We start from the raw sequence: 20,434 nt of genomic DNA, 5'->3' as shown, positions 1-20,434 counted from the left end.
GTGATGGTTAAACATTTAACACGGAGCTAATTTGAACTTCCTCCCTGATGTGAAGTTTCTGGTGTTGCAGCAGCTGTGAAGATTGAGTAAAACTCTTTGCTCACTCTCGACAGAAATGTGGCCTCTATTTATTGTGAACTCACTAGAGACAGTAAGTACCTGTTGTGGCTGTGATTCCCATACACAAATCCTTTGACTTTTCTACACTGCTAAAAGTTTACAAAGCACGTCAGTGGGTGAAGGACATTTCAACTGAGATAATTTTAGTCTCCATGGTGCCTTCTGGTAAAACACTGTCACAACTCAAAACAATTTGGAGGAACAAGATTTCATCTTCTAACTAGCTACAGTTCCGGCATCAGGCACAATAAGAAACGTTCTGCTTCCCTCTCGGTATCAAAATGGATCATTCCTCCCCTTCCTCAGTCTGTGACTTGGCTCAGTTTGTCTGTCTCCTTTGCATTCTGAGCATGTGCCACACACCTACTAAGATCACATTTTATTTACACGGCTGTGACTGGAGACTTTCTGATTATTATGTCCCTCCTGGCATTTGACGGTGGTAAACTAGGAGCCAGCAATGGTATTGACCCTCAGGAGTACCTGATTAGGTTTTCTCTTTGGAGACCGATAAACTGCCGGTTGTGTGTGGTCGGATGAGTGGGTTGTTTTCAGACCGGAAGGAGGTAGCGTTTAGAGTACCCCAGAAATCAGTCCCTGACCACAGTTGTTCACAGTTTAATGGCCTGGCGGAGGCAGTGAGACGTGAGATGTCCCAGTCTGCTGGTGACGCAGAAAGAGCGGAGTTGGGGGAGGGGAGGCTATTCACATACAATTTCGTAGTTTTGCAATCTGTACACAGTGCACTGTGGGGCTGCAATGGCGGGTTCCATTGCTGGGATCAGTGCACAGTCACTGTGGGCTATGAGGATTTTGTGAATAAAGTGCCGTTCTTCTGTTTAGTATCTCAAGCCGCAGAGCAAGCCCATCGTTGGTATACTTAAGTTGTATTTATGGCGTTGTGATAACGAGATGATAGCCCTCCACGACCTCTCTGTCCTTTCCTTTCAATATTCGACTTCACTCGTAAATCTGTCATCCGATGCATTGACATAGAACTCGCTAATACAAAAGTTAAATTTTTTCACCAACAACCCTATGGCTTCTAAGCAAACAACGTTACTTTATTTGCTAATTATATTTTGTGATAATTAGTGAGTGCAACCGTGTCATATTATTAAATTAAGTATTATATGTTTTATTGTACCAGTTACACACTGAAATGCAGTGATAGGCTATAATCTTGTTAATGTCTTAACTATCACTACATTTCTGTGGAGCTCTGGAATTCATAAATTTCTTTCATCTTGGTTTAGTGCTTGACATTGTAAGAAGCCCTATTCATATATATATTCACAGATTCACAGGTGCAGTGTCGCCTCACCTGGAAAGATGTTTGGACAACGGAGAGAGTTCGGCCGTCCGGCCCTTTCACTGTGACACCCCGAACTCCACATCAAATCCGTCCACACCAATCTGGGTGAACTTTAATGACCAATAAATATAATTCCTCTCAGCGATCAGCTGTCTGAGTGATCCCCTGACTCTGAGAGGAAGGGGTGTCTCTGGTCCACATTGTCAGGGTGTTGAGTTTACCAGGAGACAGAGACCGCAGGGACGAGAGGTTTTCTGTTGACTAATACACTGTGTGTGGACCCCGCTGGCAATTCTGGTGTTGTGACCCGAATCGAGACAAACACCAGGCTGCCCACTCCACCAACAACACGGCACAGCCGGACACATAACAGGGGACTTTACATCTCACAACACTGGATTCAGTGATGAAACCCGTGATTAATGTTGTTGTCCCACCGAAATCATCAGAAACGTCCATTCAGGTGTTTCTAAATACGAACGCTCCCCCACAGGTGACGTCACACAGGCGCACCCACACGCCTGACGTCACACATGGGCTCCCCACACGGGAATCTGCCGTCACGTGCGCGGTGTCTACGCCACCCACGCGCTGCGGTGCTCGAGCTTGGTCGGTTTAACGACTGGGCTACGAATCACGTGACTAGACCCTCCCTCAGCGCTGTCAACAGAGGAGTCACGCGCTGCTGTATTCCCATTGGTAGGAAGCAATGTCAATCATTGCTTCCAACCAATAGCGGAGGCAGGCCAGCCGAGAGGGCGTTACCCCCGCTGACTCCGTCTCCCGAACTTTCCGTCACGGCGGGACAACCGTCAAAGTAAATGTCCGCTTTCTGATTTATTTCCATTTCCCTCCGAGGGAAGTTGGGGCGTTTGTGAAGCGTCTCCTGCGGCCGGAGTCTGATGTGTCGCTGAGAGGTAGGAGGAGACCGCTCGGCCCGTCGGTTTGATGCCGGTTCCCCGGGGAGGGAGAGGATGAAGACGGGGAGAGAGGGGGCGGACAGGATGTTTGTCCCGGTGGGGACAGGAGGGGCTCATCTGTGGAAATGTCTGAGCCCACGGTGGTGGCGATTCACCACATTGGGGGGCAAACACCGGCAGACTGTTGCCCTGCGAGCGGGGCCAATGGTCCGGGCAAAGTGACAATTATTTGTGTTTTGTTGAGACTGTACCGGGAATATGGTGTAAAATCCCGCTCCCCACACTAACACGGGTCACACAGACCAAAGAACAAACTGCCGGAGGAACTCAGTGGGTCGGGCAGCATCTGTGGAGGGAAATGGACCGTCAACATTTCGGGCCGAGACCCTCCCTCTGGACTGAGAGTGGACGGGAAATAGTCCGAGAAAAGAGGTGAGGGGTGGGGATGGGGCAAGAGCTGGGGAGTGAGAGGTGGGTCCAGGTGAGGGGGAGGTGGGAAGGTGGAAATAGTGACGGGGGTGGGAGGTGAGTGGTTGGGGCAACACGGGGCTGCAGAAGATGGAAATTAATTCCATAGAGGATTAACAAAGAGGTTAGAGAGTATTTGTTATAGAGAGTGCAATGAAGATTCACCAGACTGATCCCTGGAGTGGTGGGGTCATCATATGAAGAAAGATCAAATGTGATAACCCTTTCATTTAGAGAATCGAGGACTGAGAGGTGAACACATTGAAATGCGCAACATCATTACCGGCTGAACCAGGGATCCCAGTCTCTGAAAAATGGGATGGACTGTCCGGGACTGAGATGAGGGGAAATGTCTCCACTCCGAGGGGGGTGAATGTCTGTAAATCCCCACCACAGAGGCCGGTGAAGACTCAGTGATCGTCCTCACATAAAACAGAGGCCGGCAGATGTGTGGAGACCGAAGGGATCGAGGAAATGAGGATCGGGCAGAAACATGTGGCTGAGATGGGAGAGCAGCCGTCAGCTTGTTGGTGGTTAGAGGGGCTGAATGGCCGCCTCCTGCTGTTTCTCACTTGATGTTTCAGTGTTCCTGTCCAGTGAGGCTGGAGGAATGTGAATAGTAATTAGTGTTTATACACATGGAGGGGTTTAAATGAAACCTGCACATTTCCTGTTTGGGTCTGAATTGAGTGATTAGATCAGACCGGACGCAGCTTTGTCATTGTGCCGACTCCAGATACAAAGCCAATGAAACGCAGTTGGCATCTGGACGGGGGGAGGGGGGGGGGGTCGTCGGGACTGTCACGTGACGTTTCAGTCCATTTACCTGGCCGGAAAACGTCACCTGCCAATCAAGGTTTGACCCCGCCTGGCCCCTCAATGCACACCTCACCATTGGCCTCGTTAATTAGCCTTGTACTTGGCCTCGGGTAATTGGCCTTTGTAATCAGTTTAACCCTGCTGGCACCGAGCCATTGGCTTCCCTGTGAATCACCTGGGCTGGACCTTCCAGACCTATAAAGCAGCCCACGTGTGCGTGACCCTTTCTCTTTTGTGCTGCCTCCGAGGGACCACCATGCTGTCCGTGAGTTGTGCTTTGAATAGGGTTGGGAGTGTGGATATTGTCCCTAAGCAGAAGAGCCGCGCCTGCACAAAGTCAAGGGTGGTTGTATACTTTGTCCCCACGCGATTTAATGTGATTTATTGCTGATCCGACTACTGTAAGTTGTGCGCGTGTTGCTTCCGTTGCCATTTTCCCCCGTTTGCCTTCTGTAAATAAAATCCTTCACTACCCAGACTGTGAGCCCAGAGCCCTTGACTTTGAGACCTGCAGAATCTGTTTCCTCACTGGCGCTGCGTGGGGAAAGTGTTCTGGAACAGGGGCAAAATGGCCAGTACAGGCACCGAGCGTAGGATTCCCGGCTGGACCGACGAGAGAGGGATTTGAGGCCTGGCGGACCACGGTAAACCGGTGGACTGGCCCGAGCAGTTGGACCCACGTTGCGAGCACCTGGCCGCGGGGCTGCTCCGGCTGTGGGATGAGGGGGGCCCCAACATGAGCCTCTCTCATTAAGAGGCGAGCGCCCCGGGGAGCCTGTCTGATCAACAACGCCCCACGGGCGCCGCAGCCGAAGATCCGGGTAGGCTTTACTCTGTGGGATCGGGTGGTGACCGCTGTGAGGGTCCGATACCCCACCCTCCTGGAGTGGGATCTACACCGGCGCCCGCAATGGGGTACGGTCAGTCAGGGCACCCGGGTTGTTAGAGAGTGGGCGCTGGTCAACGGCATCTACCAGGGAGCCTGCGACCGTAATTTTTTATAAAACACCCGGGTGACCGGTACCCTCACAGGATACCTGGTCAGCACCGCGCACCCCGATATAGTCAGTGATCCTGCCCCTCATGACACCAGCTAACGGGAGGACCGTGCGGGATGGTATCACCCTCCTTGAATAGATGCAGTGGGGGCAGAGGCAAGGGCTGGAGACAAGCCCTCCCCGTTTTACGCGCAGGCAGCTGTACATGGACATGGATCCCCAACCCTGACCTCTGCACCCTGTGGAAGGAGCTTTGTGGCGGTGGGGTGGTGGGCAACTGGGCGATTGCACTCATTCTCGTTATTTATCATCGCTGTGTGTATATTATGTTGTCTGCCAAATTTTTAAGAGCACGTCTGTCTGTCTTCAGTTCTGTATAGTCAGATATAGCGTTCACCTTATAAATAGAGTAAGATGTATTCCTTTCCTTTTCACTGCGGGAACGCCTGGCGAGTGGCGAGGCTGCCGAGGGGTGGACTGTGCTGACTGTCACGTGACAGCACTGCCCACGCCTGGTCAGAAGACACGCCCCCTGCCAATCAAGGATTGACCCCTCCTCGCCCATCACTGCACACCTAACCACCGGCCTTGTAATCAGCTTAACCCTGCCGGCACCGAGCCGTTAGCGTTCCTGTGCATTACCTGGGCCGGGCACTTCAGCCTTCCTGCATGAGAAGGGCTGGACGCTCTCTTTGCCATTTCCGAGGGACCACTCTGGTTCATTCCAGGCTGAGAACCGTGGAACAGCGCTGGAGGAAATTGTTGGTAAGCTGTGCATTGAATAGGGTTGGTGATTGCCCCTGATAGCATTGAGCCGTGCCTGTACAGTGAAGGGGCTCGGGCATCGTATTGACTTTTCCCTTGGATGTGTGTGTGTGTACTTTATTCCCACGTTCGTTATTAATCGTCTGCGTGTGTTTTACTGCCGACCTGACTTTATCCACGACTGCTGTAAATTGTCTGCGTGCTGTTTCTGTTGCCATTTTCCCATGGTTGCCTTTGAGCTGCTGTGTCCCCTCATTAAAAACAAATGTAGCCTGCGAAAAGTACGGGGCAGAAACAGGAAGCATATAAGAAACCGGATTCTATTTTTCATTTGTTGTTAGTTTCCCCGAGGGGAGGTGCACCGTTCCCGGAGGCACTGCAATACGGGTCGATGCGCGGAGTGGACGAAGCAAGCCCCTATTCCACCTCCCTGTTCCAAAAATCAATTTAATATATGGTCCCCAGATAAGGGACGTATCAGATATTAAACTGATAAGAACAGATTTTTTTTTTTTTTTTTTTTTATTTCAAAATATACTTTATTCAAAAATAAATATATACAATAAACCATTCAATAACTTTTCATCCTTTACATACGTTTCCATTATACTCAGTAAAATACCCGTGTTTATAGCCACCCACGTGGCACTCCAGTAGTTCAGCTTAGCATCTCATTGTTGAGGGGTATACTCCTCGCCCACCGACCCCTCCCACTCCCACGGGTGGAGAAACCTATACTGTGGTCCTTCCCCACCGGGCCCTTGCGGTGGCTGCACCAAGTTTCAGTGCGTCCCTCAGCACGTACTCCTGCAGCCGAGAGTGTGCCAGTCGGCAGCATTCTCCCACGGACATCTCCATGTGCTGGTAGATGATCAAGTTTCGGGCTGACCAAAGAGCGTCTTTCACCGAGTTGATGATCTGCCAGCAGCACCGGATGTTGGTCTCCGTGTGCGTCCCCGGGAACAGCCCGTAGATCAGAGAGTCCTCTGTCACGCAGCTGCTGGGGATGAAACGTGACACTAGCCCGTCCATCCTCCTCCACACCCTCTTTGCGAACTGGCAGTGTGCAAAGAGGTGGGTCACAGACTCCTCCTCACTGCAGTCCTCCCGTGGGCAGTGGGGTGCGGAGACGACGTTCCGGGCGTACAGGAGGGCTCTGACTGGGAGGGCCCCTCTCACCGCCAGCCAGGCGAGGTCTTGGTGCCTGTTGGTGAGATCTGGCGATGAGGCATTTTGCCAGATGAACTGGACAGTCTGCTCAGGGAACCACCCCACTGTGTCCATCACGTCCTTCTCCTGCAGTGCCTGCAGGACACTTCGTGCCGACCACTGCCTGATGGCCTTGTGGTCAAAGGCGTTCTCCTGGAAGAACTTTGCTACGTGGGATAGGTATGCCGGCAACGACCAGCTGACTGGGGCGTTGCGCGGGAGTGGGGCCAGACCCATCCTTCGCAGCCAGGGCGACAAGTAGAACCTGGGCACATAGTGGTACTTGGTGCCCACATACCTGGGCTCTACACACAACCTGATGCAGCCACATACGAAGCTGGCCATCAGGGTGAGGGCGACATTGGGGACGTTCTTGCCCCCGTTGTCCAGGGACTTGTGCATGGCGGTCCGTCTCACCCGCTCCATCTTGGATCCCCAGACGAATCTGAAGACAGCCCGGGTGATTTCCGAGCTGTAGGAGCGGGGGACGGGCCAGACCTGCGCCAAGTACAGCAGCCCTGAGAGCACCTCACACCTGATGACCAGGTTCTTGCCCGTTATCGACAGGGAGCGCCCTCCCCACAGTCCCAGTTTCTGTTTCACCTTGGCAGTCCGCTCCTGCCAGTTCTTGTTGCACGCCTCAGCCCCTCCGAACCAGATCCCCAACACCTTCACGTGGTCAGACCTGATGGTGAAGGGGACGCTGGATCGGTCGGGCCAGTTGCCAAAGAGCATGGCTTCGCTCTTCGTGCGGTTGACCCTGGCCCCCGACGCTAGCTCGAACTGTTCGCAGGTGCCAATCAACCTGCGAACTGACCTCGGATCAGAGCAGAAGACGGTGACGTCGTCCATGTACAGGGAGGTTTTCACTTGGGTCCCTCCACTGCCTGGCAGCGTCACCCCTCTTATGCCCTCATCCCTCCTGATGGCTTCCACAAAGGGTTCTATGCAGCAGACAAACAAGACAGGGGAGAGGGGGCAGCCCTGCCTGACTCCAGACCTGATGGGGAAGCTGTCTGTTTCCCACCCGTTGACCTGGACTGCACTACGGATGTCTGTGTAGAGCAGTCTGATCCAATTCCGGATTCCCTCCCCAAATCCCATTTTGGAGAGCACGTCCGCCATGTACGTGTGCGATATCCTGTCGAAGGCTTTCTCCTGGTCCAAGCTGACCAGGCAGGCGTCCACCCCCCTGTCCTGCACGTAGGCGATGGTGTCCCTCAGCAGCGCGAGGCTGTCTGAGATCTTCCTGCCCGGTACAGCACAGGTTTGGTCCGGGTGGATCACCTGTCCCAGAGCAGACTTGACCCTGTTGGCGATAGCCTTGGACAGGATCTTGTAGTCCACATTCAGGAGAGAGATGGGTCTCCAATTCCTAATGTCCTCCCTTTCCCCCTTCTGCTTGTAGATGAGGGTGATGATGCCCTTCCTCATGGACTCAGACATACTGCCGGCCAGAAGCATAGCGTTGTACACTTCCAGCAGGTCTGGGCCCATCCAGTTCCACAGAGCCGAGTACAACTCGGCCGGTAAGCCGTCGCTTCCGGGAGTCTTACCCGACCCGAAGGAACGGATGGAGCCTGTCAGCTCGTCCAGGGTCAGTGGCTGATCCAGACTCTCCCGCTTGCCGTCGTCTAAGACCTGCGTGATAGACGACAGAAAGTTGTGGGAGGCTGTGGATTCTGTGGCCTTTTCGTCGTACAGACCGGCATAGAAAGACTTGCAGATCCTCAGTATGTCGGTCTGCGAGGACGCGACTGAGCCGTCCTCTTCCTTAAGGTTGTGGATCACAGAGCTCCCCCTGTGCACCTTTTGGAAGAAGAAGCGTGAGCACGTCTCGTCCTGCTCCACGGTTTGGACCCTTGATCGGAAGATGATCTTGGAGGATTCGGCGGCGAGGTGCTGGGCTTGCCGGCCCTTCACCTCTCGCAGTTCCTCCCTGACATCCACCCCCTTCGACTGCAGAAGGAGAAGTTGCTGCAACTCTGTCTGGAGTTTACGCAGTTCCCTCTGCTCCTGCCTTGCCTTCTGAATACCCTTGCGGATGAAGAACCTCTTAATGTTCTCCTTGGTGGCTTCCCACCAGTGAACCGGGGAATCAAAGAAGGCTTTCAAGGTTCTCCAACCTGTGTACTCCCTCTCTAGTTCCTCGATGTTCTCTGGGGTCAGCAGCTTTACGTTCAGCTTCCACGTCCCCCTGCCTGCCTTCTGGTCCTCCCGTAAGTGACAGGTGGCTCTCAGAAGGCAGTGGTCAGAGAAGAACACCGGCGTGACGTCGGTGGACCTGACCGTGAGGGACTCAGACAGGAAGAGGAAGTCGATCCGGGAGCGGGCTGAGCCGTCCGATCGTGTCCAGGTGGCTTGCGGCTGTGCTCCACCTGTGGGGGTGCCAAAGGCGTCGCGCAGCTTGGCTGTCTTCACCATTTCCCTCAGGAGTCTAGAGGTACTGTCTAGCCTGCCGTTGGCACTGCCGGGTCCTCCAGCCGCATCAATGGTGCAATTGAAGTCTCCGGCCAGAACGACCGGCTGGGTCGTCACCAGCAGCCGTGGGAGCTGCTCGAAGACGGCCAGCCGCTCGCTCCGCACGGGGGAGGCGTACACGTTGATCAGCCGGAGCGGAGTGCCCCGGTATTTGACGTCTGCTACCAGGAGGCGCCCCGCAACCACCTCTTTAACTTGGGTGATTGAGAAGTTGCCTCCCCGCAGCAGAATCCCCAGGCCGGAAGCGCGACAATCGTTGCCCCCCGACCACACCGACAAACCTTTTTTCCACCACCGTGACCACCTCCGGTAGTTACGGAGATGTGGTAGTCCACACTCCTGGAGGAAGGTCACATCGGCTTTTACAGTGTCCAGGTACTGGAGCGTGCTGACGCATCGCCCAGTACTCTTCAAACTTCGCACATTCAAGCACGCCAATTTAAGGTCTGCCATCGTTAAGTCTTTTATTTTGGCTGCTCTCCGTCCTCACTCTTGCCATCCTGAGCCTTCATCCCCACCGCCTTTGTGAAGTTTTCCACCTCCTGTGGGCTCAGGTACTGCTGGTAGTACTCCTCCGTGTGTGGCCGTTCTGGTTCTGGGTCTGGGCCCGGGGGGTTGCTGACTTCCTGGGCTGCTTCCCCTTCCGGCTGCTGGGTGCCAGCCGTGGCTCTGCTCCCGGATTCCCGGAGCTCTGTGCGTCTGCTGCTCTCCGCCTCCTGTACTTGGGGGGTGGCCAGCAGACTTTCTCCCCTCTCTCTCCTCCTCTCCACCTGTTCTGCCAGCCGCTTCTTCCGCCGGGGCTGCTGGCCTCCCCCAACTCCTTCCTCCTCTGAAGAGGACAGGGTACCAGGGGCTGCGTGGTTCCCTGCCCTTTTCTGGCGTTGCTCCGCCTTCTGTCGCTTGGCCGCCGCCTTTTGGGTCTTTTTTCGTTTCACGACCTTCCATTCGGTTTCCCCCTCCGCTCTCCCCTCCTCCATGGACTCCTGCTCGTCGTTTGCCTGGTCCTGGAGGGTCTGCAGTGGGGTGGCAGGTCTTGGGGTGCTTGCACCTTCCTCCCTGGTCTCGTCCTCCGTCCTGTCGGGTGCCTCATCTGCAGCGCTGGCGGGTACGTCCGCATCAGCCTGGGCCCTTTCAGGGCCAGCACCTCCCCTGGTCGCCTGTGCGTAGGTGCCCCCACGCTTCGGGCAGGCTCTGTACAGGTGGCCGGCCTGTCCGCAGAGGTTGCAGGCCTTGGCCTGCGTGCAGTCTTTGGTCAGGTGGCCTTCCATTTTACAGTTCTTGCACATCACCACCCTGCACTGGGCTGCGATGTGCCCTTCCTTGCCGCAGTTTCGGCACACCCTGGGTTGTCCCACGTACACCATGTACCCTCGGTTCCCTCCGATGGCGAAGACGGAGGGGGGGTGGATGATGCCGCCGTTGGAATCCAACCTCAGCTTCACCTTCACCTGCCGTTTGCTGGTCCAGATTCCCAGCCCGTCCTTCACGTCTGCTGGTGTTCCTACGCTCTCCACATACCGAGCGAGGAACGTAAGGACATCTACCACTGGCACGTGCGGGTTGAACATGTGCACCGTGATTGTCCTTTCCTGTTGCGTAGCCGTTGCAAAGAGGGGCTGTGCTTTCAGCAGCGACAGCGGCGCCTCTGTCCCCTTCAGCTGAAGCTGCTGGTACAGCTTCTGCCACCCTGCAGCCTGCCGGAAAGTGACATCGAAGAAGCCTGCGAAGTCCTGGACGCAGTAGATGTCATCGGGCGTAAATCCGCAGCAATCCAGCAAGACCTTCCGGATGAAGGTCTCTCGGGTGAAGCCGGTGCCCCCGTTCCGGTCTCGCACTGTCAGCCTGACAGTGTTCTTGATACCCTGGCCTCGAGCTGATGTACTGCTCGCTGCTGCCATCTTCTAACTCACTGCTGTCGTCGCTGGTATGGGGTGTTAGATTGGAGGCCAATCAGCATTAGGATCCACCCCTGCGTCAGCGCGAACTCTCCTCCTCCTCCGCCTTCTGGTCTGATAAGAACAGATACTACACTTGATCTTAGCCAAAAGGCCGAGAAGCGATACCACAAATGTCCGGACCCTTTCGGATCTTGCTAGTCTTCCCTCTATTAAGTTGGACCGACTGTCTACAGGACACCGATTTATCCTACCTCTCTTCAACTTTTGAAGTAGGTTTGGTGTAATTTCGCTCAGTCTTTGACATAAGTTGTATTTTTCTCCCTTGTCGCGAAATCTCTTTCGGAATACAGCTGATCATGTAAAATAGCGGATATTCCGCCAACCAAATGAGAGAGGCGGCCCTGGTTTGTATGCAAACTCCTCCTCCTCAGCTGTTCTGCCCGCCCTCTAGCGTCTGATGTCATTGCAAGCGTGATGACGTTTACGGAAGGCGTTGCAGCGAGAGAAGCGAAGTTGCGGCCGGGTCGTTTGGCGAGCCTGGCGGGGCAGGTGATTGGGGAGGGGGTCCTCCGGAAACGGGAGGAGGGTGGCTAGGAACATCGGGTGGAAGCGATGGCTGGGGATTGCGAAGAAGGAGAGGGTTGTAAATGGGGTAAGTGAGGTCGTTTGATGGGGGACGATGGGTAGTTGAGTTGGTCGGGGAGAGGGACGGGATAGAGTCGGATGAAAGGGAGGGGGTAGGGTTGCAACTCGGACAATATTTAAGTGTGAGCTGGCATGTGGCAAATAACGGCATTGCAGTCAATGGATTATTTCCACAGAAAATAATCTAACCGTCCGGCTGGACTTCATTGGTAAAGAAAGCTTGTTGACCAGAACTGGTTCCATTAAGAAATCGGCGATAATCGGGAGAATGTGGGTATACTACTTTCCTGACATCCGAAGGCCTTTCTGCCGTATCCCACCAGCCAAATACCGGAAGTAATTATGAACATTCCGTATTTGCCTAAGTTTGTCCAGCTCCATCCAGCATTTAACAACATTCTCCAACCTATGGCTCGTATCACTTACTACGTCTCCAAGGAGGAAAAAAAAAAGGTGGAAATCTGGGGAAAAGAGGCATAAAATGCCGCAAAGGATTTGGTGGTAATGCAGCATTCTGTAGAGAAAGAAGCAGTTAATGATTCAGATGTGATTCTTAATCATGGCAGTGATCTTTCATCAGTTCTAAGAGCCATTAACCTGACACATTTGCTCTATTTCTCTGCAAAATGCTGACTGAAGTGGCAAGTATTCCCAGCACTTATTTTATTTCAAAAGATTGCCATTCTGTCGTTATATTATTCTCCCAGTTCCTTTCGTCCATCCCTGGGGAGCAATTTTTTTTTTGCAGGACCAGCCACAGATTAGCGTTTCAATAACCCTATGCAGTGAACTCTATTCATTCAACACTATTGGTGTGATAGAAGAATACTAAGTTGTAGATTACAGAATGTTAAATAACCAGCACTGTAACATTCTGACTTCTTTGCCTTTCTCCCGCTGTGGTTTGGGAACTTTAAAGCTTGGCTGTTTGCAAGGCTGAAGTTTCTCAAATTTATTTTAATCATTTTCTTTTAAATGGTAGTGTAGCTGTGATTGAACAGGGAGATTGCTCTTCAGTGCCAGGGCACATCTCCTGGGCAGAATGTACTAGCCACAGGTCTTTATGATGCATGTTCTACGGGTCTATGGTGGCCAGTGCTATCATGTTTGCTGTTGTGTTCTGAGGCAGCAGGCTGAGGGTAGCAGACACCGACAGAATCAACAACCCCAGCATCTGCAGATTATTTTGTGTGAACAGAATCAACAAACTCATTCGTAAGGCCAGTGATGTTGTGGGGATGGAACTGGACTCTCTGACGGTGGTGTCTGAAGAGAGGATGCTGTCCAAGTTGCATGCTATCTTGGACAATGTCTCCCATCCACTACATGATGTACTGGTTGGGCACAGGAGTACATTCAGCCAGAGACTCATTCCACCGAGATGCAGCACAGAGCGTCATTCCTGCCTGTGGCCATCAAACTTTACAACTCCTCCCCTGGAGGGTCAGACACCCTGAACCAATAGGCTGGTCCTGGACTTATTTCCTCGCATAATTTACATATTACTATTTAACTATTTATGGTTTTATTATTATTTATGGTGCAACTGTAATGAAAACCAATTTCCCCCAGGATCAATAAAGGTTGACTATGATTTTGGGTTACAGAGTTACCCTGGGACCAGCCTGCTGTGAGTTGCCAAGAGTACTGCGATTGGGATGCAAAGAAACTACCTGACACCATGGAAGAAGATTGAACCTTTCTCATTGAGTAAGGAAATGATTTGTAATCTGCCCTTTGGCTAGTGCCGCATTGAGTTTAGTGAAGTAATTTGGTGTTGTTTTAAAATTTTGGGCTGTTTTTGGAGCGTTCAAAGGTAGACAGGTAAAACTTTCTCCACCACATTGATGACGTCATTGATGCTGTTTCCAGCTCCCGTGTGGAGCTCGTCAGACTTAGTCTGGAGTGAGCCCTGACGAAGGGTCTCGGTCTGAAACGTCGACTGTACCTCTTCCTAGAGATGCTGCCTGGCCTGCTGCGTTCACCAGCAACTTTTATGTGTGTTGCTTAAAATTCCAGCATCTGCAGATTTCCTCATGTTGTCGTCAGATTTGTCAACTTTCCCACCAACATACACCCCCTCTCTCAAATTTGCTTGGTCCATTTTCATGATCTCACTCCCCTTTCCTGATCTGTCTCTCTCTGTCTCCAGAAACGGATTACCTTCTGGCCTCTTTAACAAACCTACTGACTCCCACAGTTACCTTGTCCACAACAGTTACTTTCTGACATTAAATGGACCTATGGAAACTCTGCTCACACTGTCACTTTCAAGGATACTATTCCCTTCTCTCAGTTTCTCTGTCTCTGCTGCATCTGATTTTATGAGGAGGTTTTTCATGCTAGGACATCCAAGAAATCTTTTTTCAATCAATAAAGGGGTTTCCTGCCCACTGCAATCAATACAGAACTCACCCGTAACTCCTCCATTTCCTGCACGTCTGCCCTCTCCCCATGTCCCCTCCACGACATAATAACGATAGGATTACCTTTTCTGCATCTGCCATTCACTGAAGCTCTGCATTCAACATATTCTCTGCAATTTCCACTATCTCCACCAGGATCTCACCACCAGGCACATCTTCCTCTCCACGTCCGTCTCCATTTATCACAGGGATCACTCTCGCTGTGACTCTCGTCTGCCAAACACCCTGCAACCACAATAAGTGTTACATCTATCCCTGCACCTCTTTCATAATCACTCTTCCTCCCAGTGTAGCCTCCTCTACATCAGTGAGACCCAACTCAGTTTGGAGATCACTAACTGATGCACAAACACGAGGAATTCTGCAGATGCTGGAAATTCAAGCAACACACATCAAAGTTGCTGGTGAACGCAGCAGGCCAGGCAGCATCTCCAGGAAGAGGTACAGTCGACGTTTCAGGCCGAGACCCCTCGTCAGGACTAACTGAAGGAAGGGTCTCGGCCTGAAACGTCGACTGTACCTCTCCCTAGAGATGCTGCCTGGCCGACTAATTGATACATCTTCACTCTTTCTGCTACAAGTAGGACTAGAGGAGGAGTACACAGGTTGGAAAACCTTGAAAACCTTTGATTCCCCAGTTCTCTGGTGGGAAGCCACCAAGGAGAACATCAAGAAGTTCTTCATACGCAAGGGTATCCAGAAAGCAAGCCAGGAGCAGAGGGAACTGGTCGAGGCAGGTTTGAGGTTGTCATTTAAAGTTAAATTGGACAGGAAAGGAATGGAAGGTTATGGGCTGAGTGCAGGTCGGTGGGACTAGGTGAGAGTAAGAGTTCAGCGTGGACTAGAAGGGCCAAGATGGCCTCTTTCCGTGCTGTAATTGTTATATGGTTATATGGAACTGCGTAAACTCCAGACAGAGTTGCAGTAACTCCTCCTTCTGCAGTCGAAGGGGGTGGATGTCGGGGAGGAACTGCGAGAGGTGAAGAGCCCGAAAGCCCAGCACCTTGCCGCTGAATCCTCCAAGATCATCTACTGATCAAGGGTCCAAACCGTGGAGCAGGACGAGACGTGCTCAGGCTTCTTCTTCCAGAAGGTGCACAAGGGGAGCTCTGTGATCCTCAACCTCAAGGAAGAGGACGGCTCAGTCGTGTCCTCGTAGAATGACGTACTGAGGATCTGCAGGTCCTTCTATGCCGGTCTGTACGATGAAAAGGCCACAGAATCCACAGCCTCCCGCAACTTCCTGTCATCTATCACGCAGGTCTTAGGCGACGGCAAGCGGGAGAGTCTGGATCAGCCACTGACTCTGGTCGAGTTGACAGGCTCCATCCATTCCTTTGGGTCGGGTAAGACTCCCGGAGGCGACGGCTTACCGGCTAAGTTGTACTCGGCTCTGTGGAACTGGATGGGCCCAGACCTGCTGGAAGTGTACAACGCTATGCTTCTGGCCGGCAGTATGTCAGAGTCCATGAGGAAGGGCACGATCACCCTCATCTACAAGCAGAAGGGGGAAAGGGAGGACATCAGGAATTGGAGACCCATCTCTCCTGAATGTGGACTACAAGATCCTGTTGAAGGCCATTGCCAACAGGGTCGAGTCTGCTCTGGGACAGGTGATCCACCCGGACCAAACCTGTGCTGTACCGGGCAGGAAGATCTCAGACAGCCTCACGCTGCTGAGGGACACCATCGCCGATGTGCAGGACGGGGGTGAACGCCTGCCTGGTCAGCTTGGACCAGGAGAAAGTCTTCGACAGGATATCGCACACGTACATGGCGGATGTGCTCTCCAAAATTGGTTTTGGGGAGGGAATCCGGAATCAGATCAGACTGCTCGACACAGACATCTGTAGTGCAGTCCAGGTCAATGGGTGGGAAACCTCTCTCCCCTGTCTTGTTTGCTGCATTGAACCCTTTGCCGAAGCCATCAGGAGGGATGAGGGCATAAGAGGGGTGATGCTGCCAGGCAGTGGAGGGACCCAAGTGAAAACCTCCCTGTACATGGACGACGTCACCCTCTTCTGCTCTGATCCGAGGTCAGTTTGCAGGTTGATTGGCACCTGCGAACAGTTCGAGCTAGCGTCGGGGGCCAGGGTCAACCGCACGAAGAGCGATGCCATGCTCTTTGGCAACTGGTCCGACCGATCCAGCGTCCCCTTCACCATCAGGTCTGACCACGTGAAGGTGTTGGGGATCTGGTTTGGAGGGGCTGAGGCGTGCAACAAGAACTGGCAGGAGCGGACTGCCAAGGTGAAACAGAGACTGGGACTGTGGGGAGGGCGCTCCCTGTCGATAACGGGCAAGAACCTGGTCATCAGGTGTGAGGTGCTCTCAGGGCTGCTGTACTTGGCGCAGGTGTGGCCTGTCCCCAGCTCCTGCAGCTCGGAAATCACCCGAGCTGTCTTCAGATTCGTCTGGGGATCCAAGGTGGAGCGGGTGAGACGGACCGTCATGCACAAGTCCCTGGACAACGGGGGCAAGAACGTCCCAAATGTCGCCCTCACCCTGATGGTCAGGTTGTGTGTAGAACCCAGGTATGTGGGCACCAAGTACCACTCTGTGCCCAGGTTCTACCTGTCACCCGGGCTAGGAAGGATGGGTCTGGCCCCACTCCCGCGCAACGCCCCCGTCAGCTGGTCGTTGCTGCCATACCTGTCCTTCATAGAAAAGTTCTTCCAGGAGAACGCCTTTGACCACAGGGTCATCAGGCAGTGGTCGGCACGTAATGTCCTACAGGCACTGCAGGAGAAGGACGAGATGGACACAGTGGGGTGGTTCCTTGAGCAGGCTGTCCAGTTCATCTGGCAAAATGCCTCATCGCCAGACCTCACCAACAGTCACCAGGACCTTGCCTGGCTGGCGATGAGAGGGGCCCTCCCAGTCAGATCCCTCCTGTACGCCTGGAACATCGTCTCCGCTCCCCACTGCCCACGGGAGGACTGCAGTGAGGAGGAGTCTGTGACCCACCTCTTCGCACACTGTCAGTTCGCAGAGAGGGTGTGGAGGATGACAGAAGGGACGGCGTCACGTTTCAACCCCAGCAGCTGCGTAACCGAGGACTCTCTGATCTACGGGCTGTTCCCAGGGACGCACACGGAGACCAACATCCGGTGCTGCTGTCAGATCATCAACTCGGTGAAGGACGCTCTTCGGTCGGCCCGAAAATTGATGATTTACCAGCACATGGAGATGTCCGTGGGAGAATGTGCTGCCGACTGGCACATTCTCAGCTGCAGGAGTACTTTATTGTTGCCAAACAATTGATACTAGAGCGTACAATCATCACAGCGATATTTGATTCTGCTCTTCGTGCTCCCTGGAGTACAAATCGATAGTAAATATTAAAAATTTAAATTATAAATCACGTGCTGAGGGATGCACTCAAACTTGGTGCAGCCACCGCAAAAGCCGGGTGGAGAAGGACCACAGTTTTCGGTTTGTCACCCGCGCGCGGGAGTGCGAGGAGTCGGGTGGCGAAGAGTATTCCTCTCCTCAGTGGTGTGGATAGATGAATCAACATCGTGCTACAGGAGTGGCTGGAAATGTGGAAAGGTATAGACTGTAATGGAACATCAGTAAAGGAATGAGAGTCAATGAATGATTTATTGTAAACATCTTTATTTTGAATAAGGACAGAGTAAACACATGATTTATTGTAAATAACTTTATTTATTCTATAAGGACTTAGGGTCAACAAATGTTTTTTGCAAATAATTTTATTTTGTAATATTTCTGAATAAAGTATATTTTTCAAAAAAATCAGTTCTTATCAGTTTAAAATCTGATGCGTCCCTTATCTGGGACCATATATTACATTGATTTTTGGAACAGGAAGATGGAATAGGGGCTTCCTTCGTCCACTCCGTGCATCGACCCAGTATTGCAGTGCCCCTCGGAATGCTGCACCTCCCCTCGGGGAGATTAAACAACAAATAAAGAGTAGAATGCAGTTATCCGTACGCATTAACCTTCTTAGGCTTTTTCCCTATTCCTTCGTTGTACTTTTACAGGTAGTGTTAATGGTAAGACTCCTGGCAGTGTGGAGCATCAGAGGGTTCTTGAGCTCCGAGTCCATAGGATGCTCAAAGCAGCTGTGCAGGTTGACTCCGTGGTTAAGAAGGTGTACGGTATATTGGCCTTCATCAATCATGGCATTGAATTTAGGAGCCGAGAGGTAATGTTGCAGCTATGTAGACACTGGTCAGACCCCACTTGGAGTACTGGCTCAGATCTGGTCGCTTCACTACAGGAAGGATATGGAAACCATGGGGAGGGTGCAGAGGAGATTTACAAGGATATTGCCTGGATTGGGGAGCATGCCTTATGAGAATAGGTTGAGTGAACTTGGCCTTTTCTCCTTGGAGCAACAGAGGATGAGAGGTGGCCTGATAGAGGTGTATAAGATTATGAGATGCTTTGATTGTGGGGGTGTGAGCTGGGTCTGTGCGGAGGAAGCTTGACTCTGTCTGGCCCCGGGTTTGTGTGCCAGGTCTGTAAAGAGGGAGCTTCAGCCCGTGTTGATTGCTTCTGTTCCCTTCTGTTTGCGACCTTGGTGGACGTGGGTCCGATATTATACAGTATATGAGCTTCCAATCTCCTTTATTGTTTTTGACTGTGAGAGCAAGAAAGCACGCAGGAAGGTGGGGATCAGGATAGTGCGAGTATCTGGCGTGAGAGGATGCGGTGGTCAGCCGGGATGGGGAGTGAACAGATCCTGGGGACCAGACACTATCAGACTGACATCCCTCAGCCTGGAGCTGAGACGCTGCCGTACCAGTGTGAGGAGCTCACACCATTATTGCAGTTCACCGGGTGCGGTGGGCAGCAGTAACCCCAGGGTACTGTTTCTCCTCTAGTGAGACTCGAGTCCGACACCAAGACAGGAAATTACAGTGGTTTATTGATTTCATCATGACAAATGTAAATTAAACAATGTGTGAGCTGCTCGTGTGCAGGGATAAATAAGCTGCTCCCGACTCACTCAGAATCACACACAATTAACTGACCGGTGACAATGAGAGACTGGTTGAATAATCAGTCCCGTTTCTCACCGTCACTCTGCATCGGGGAACCGATGATTATAAAATCACACTTCAGGGCCGTGTCTGAGATCGCTGCAGATCCAGGGTCACTGCCGAGGTATTTGTCAATTTAACATCATTATATCAGCCAGACTGCCGAATGCACCGTCCTCAGCAAAGGGAGCAAAAGGATTCTCTCCCGGGATAATCCCGCCCCGGGACACCAGTGTCCCAGACTGAGCCCCGGCCCCCGGGCTCTTCCTGTCTAATTCCCCGGGGTCTCGTGGGGGAGTCTCAAACCCGCACATCCACTGGAAGCTGTGCCACTGGACAGGAGGCGGAAATACATCACTGTGGGAACGCTCCGAACGACAGACAGCTTCAGGCTGGAGCCAGTTCCGTTAGAACGGTTGGGAATTAAACCTGGCGTGCAGCCATTAAAGGGGAGGGCAGGGAATTGGCCAAAATGTCCCCCATCCAAAAAAGGTAGTAGGGAGTTTGGGTAATTATAGACCAGTGAGCCTTACGTCTGTGGTGGGAAAGCTGTTGGAAAAGATTCTTAGAGATAGGATCTATAGGCATTTAGAGAATCATGGTCTGATCAGGGACATTCAGCATGGCTTTGTGAAGGGCAGATCGTGTCTAACAAGCCTGATAGAGTTATTTGAGGAGGTGACCAGGCATATAGATGAGGGTAGTGCAGTGGATGTGATCTATATGGATTTTAGTAAGACATTTGACAAGGATCCACACGGTAGGCTTATTCAGAAAGTTAGAAGGCATGGGATCCAGGGAAGTTTGGCCAGGTGGATTCAGAATTGGCTTGCCTGCAGAAGCCAGAGGGTGGTGGTGGAGGGAGGACATTCAGATTGGAGGATTGTGACTAGTGGTGTCCCACAAGGATCTGTTCTGGGACCTCTACTTTTTGTGATTTTTATTAACGACCTGGATGTGGGGGTAGAAGGGTGGGTTGGCAAGTTTGCAGACGACACAAAGGTTGGTGGTGTTGTAGATAGTGTAGAGGATTGTCAAAGATTGCAGAGAGACATTGATAGGATGCAGAAGTGGGCTGAGAAGTGGCAGATGGAGTTCAACCCGGAGAAGTGTGAGATGGTACAGTTTGGAAGGACAAACTCCAAAGCAGAGTACAAAGTAAATGGCAGGATACTTGGTAGTGTGGAGGAGCAGAGGGATCTCGGGGTGCATGTCCACAGATCCCTGAAAGTTGCCTCACAGGTGGATAGGGTAGTTAAGAAAGCTTATGGAGTGTTAGCTTTCATAAGTCGAGGGATAGAGTTTAAGAATCGCTATGTAATGATGCAGCTCTATAAAACTCTGGTTAGGCCACA

General features: G+C 52.3%; 1 protein-coding gene, 1 non-coding gene and 2 pseudogenes across 2 annotated transcripts in view; 2 read left to right on the top strand and 2 right to left on the bottom strand.

Annotated features, from left to right (window-relative positions):
* The window catches only part of LOC140208536 (uncharacterized), a 541,825-nt gene that overhangs the window by 178,104 nt on the left and 343,287 nt on the right, over nucleotides 1–20,434 (top strand). The window lies entirely within an intron of this gene.
* On the bottom strand, nucleotides 5,757–5,962 carry LOC140208730 (U2 spliceosomal RNA; annotated as a pseudogene).
* On the bottom strand, nucleotides 11,022–11,156 carry LOC140208797 (U2 spliceosomal RNA; annotated as a pseudogene).
* Nucleotides 17,793–17,975, top strand: LOC140208771 (U2 spliceosomal RNA). The gene has a single exon (XR_011888926.1). It is a non-coding gene; the product is annotated as a U2 spliceosomal RNA (small nuclear RNA).

The sequence above is a fragment of the Mobula birostris genome, chromosome 13 (genome assembly GCF_030028105.1).
Source record: "Mobula birostris isolate sMobBir1 chromosome 13, sMobBir1.hap1, whole genome shotgun sequence".
NCBI lineage: Eukaryota > Metazoa > Chordata > Chondrichthyes > Myliobatiformes > Myliobatidae > Mobula > Mobula birostris.
Note: the sequence above shows the minus strand (reverse complement) of the source record. Positions and strands in the feature narration are given on the sequence as shown.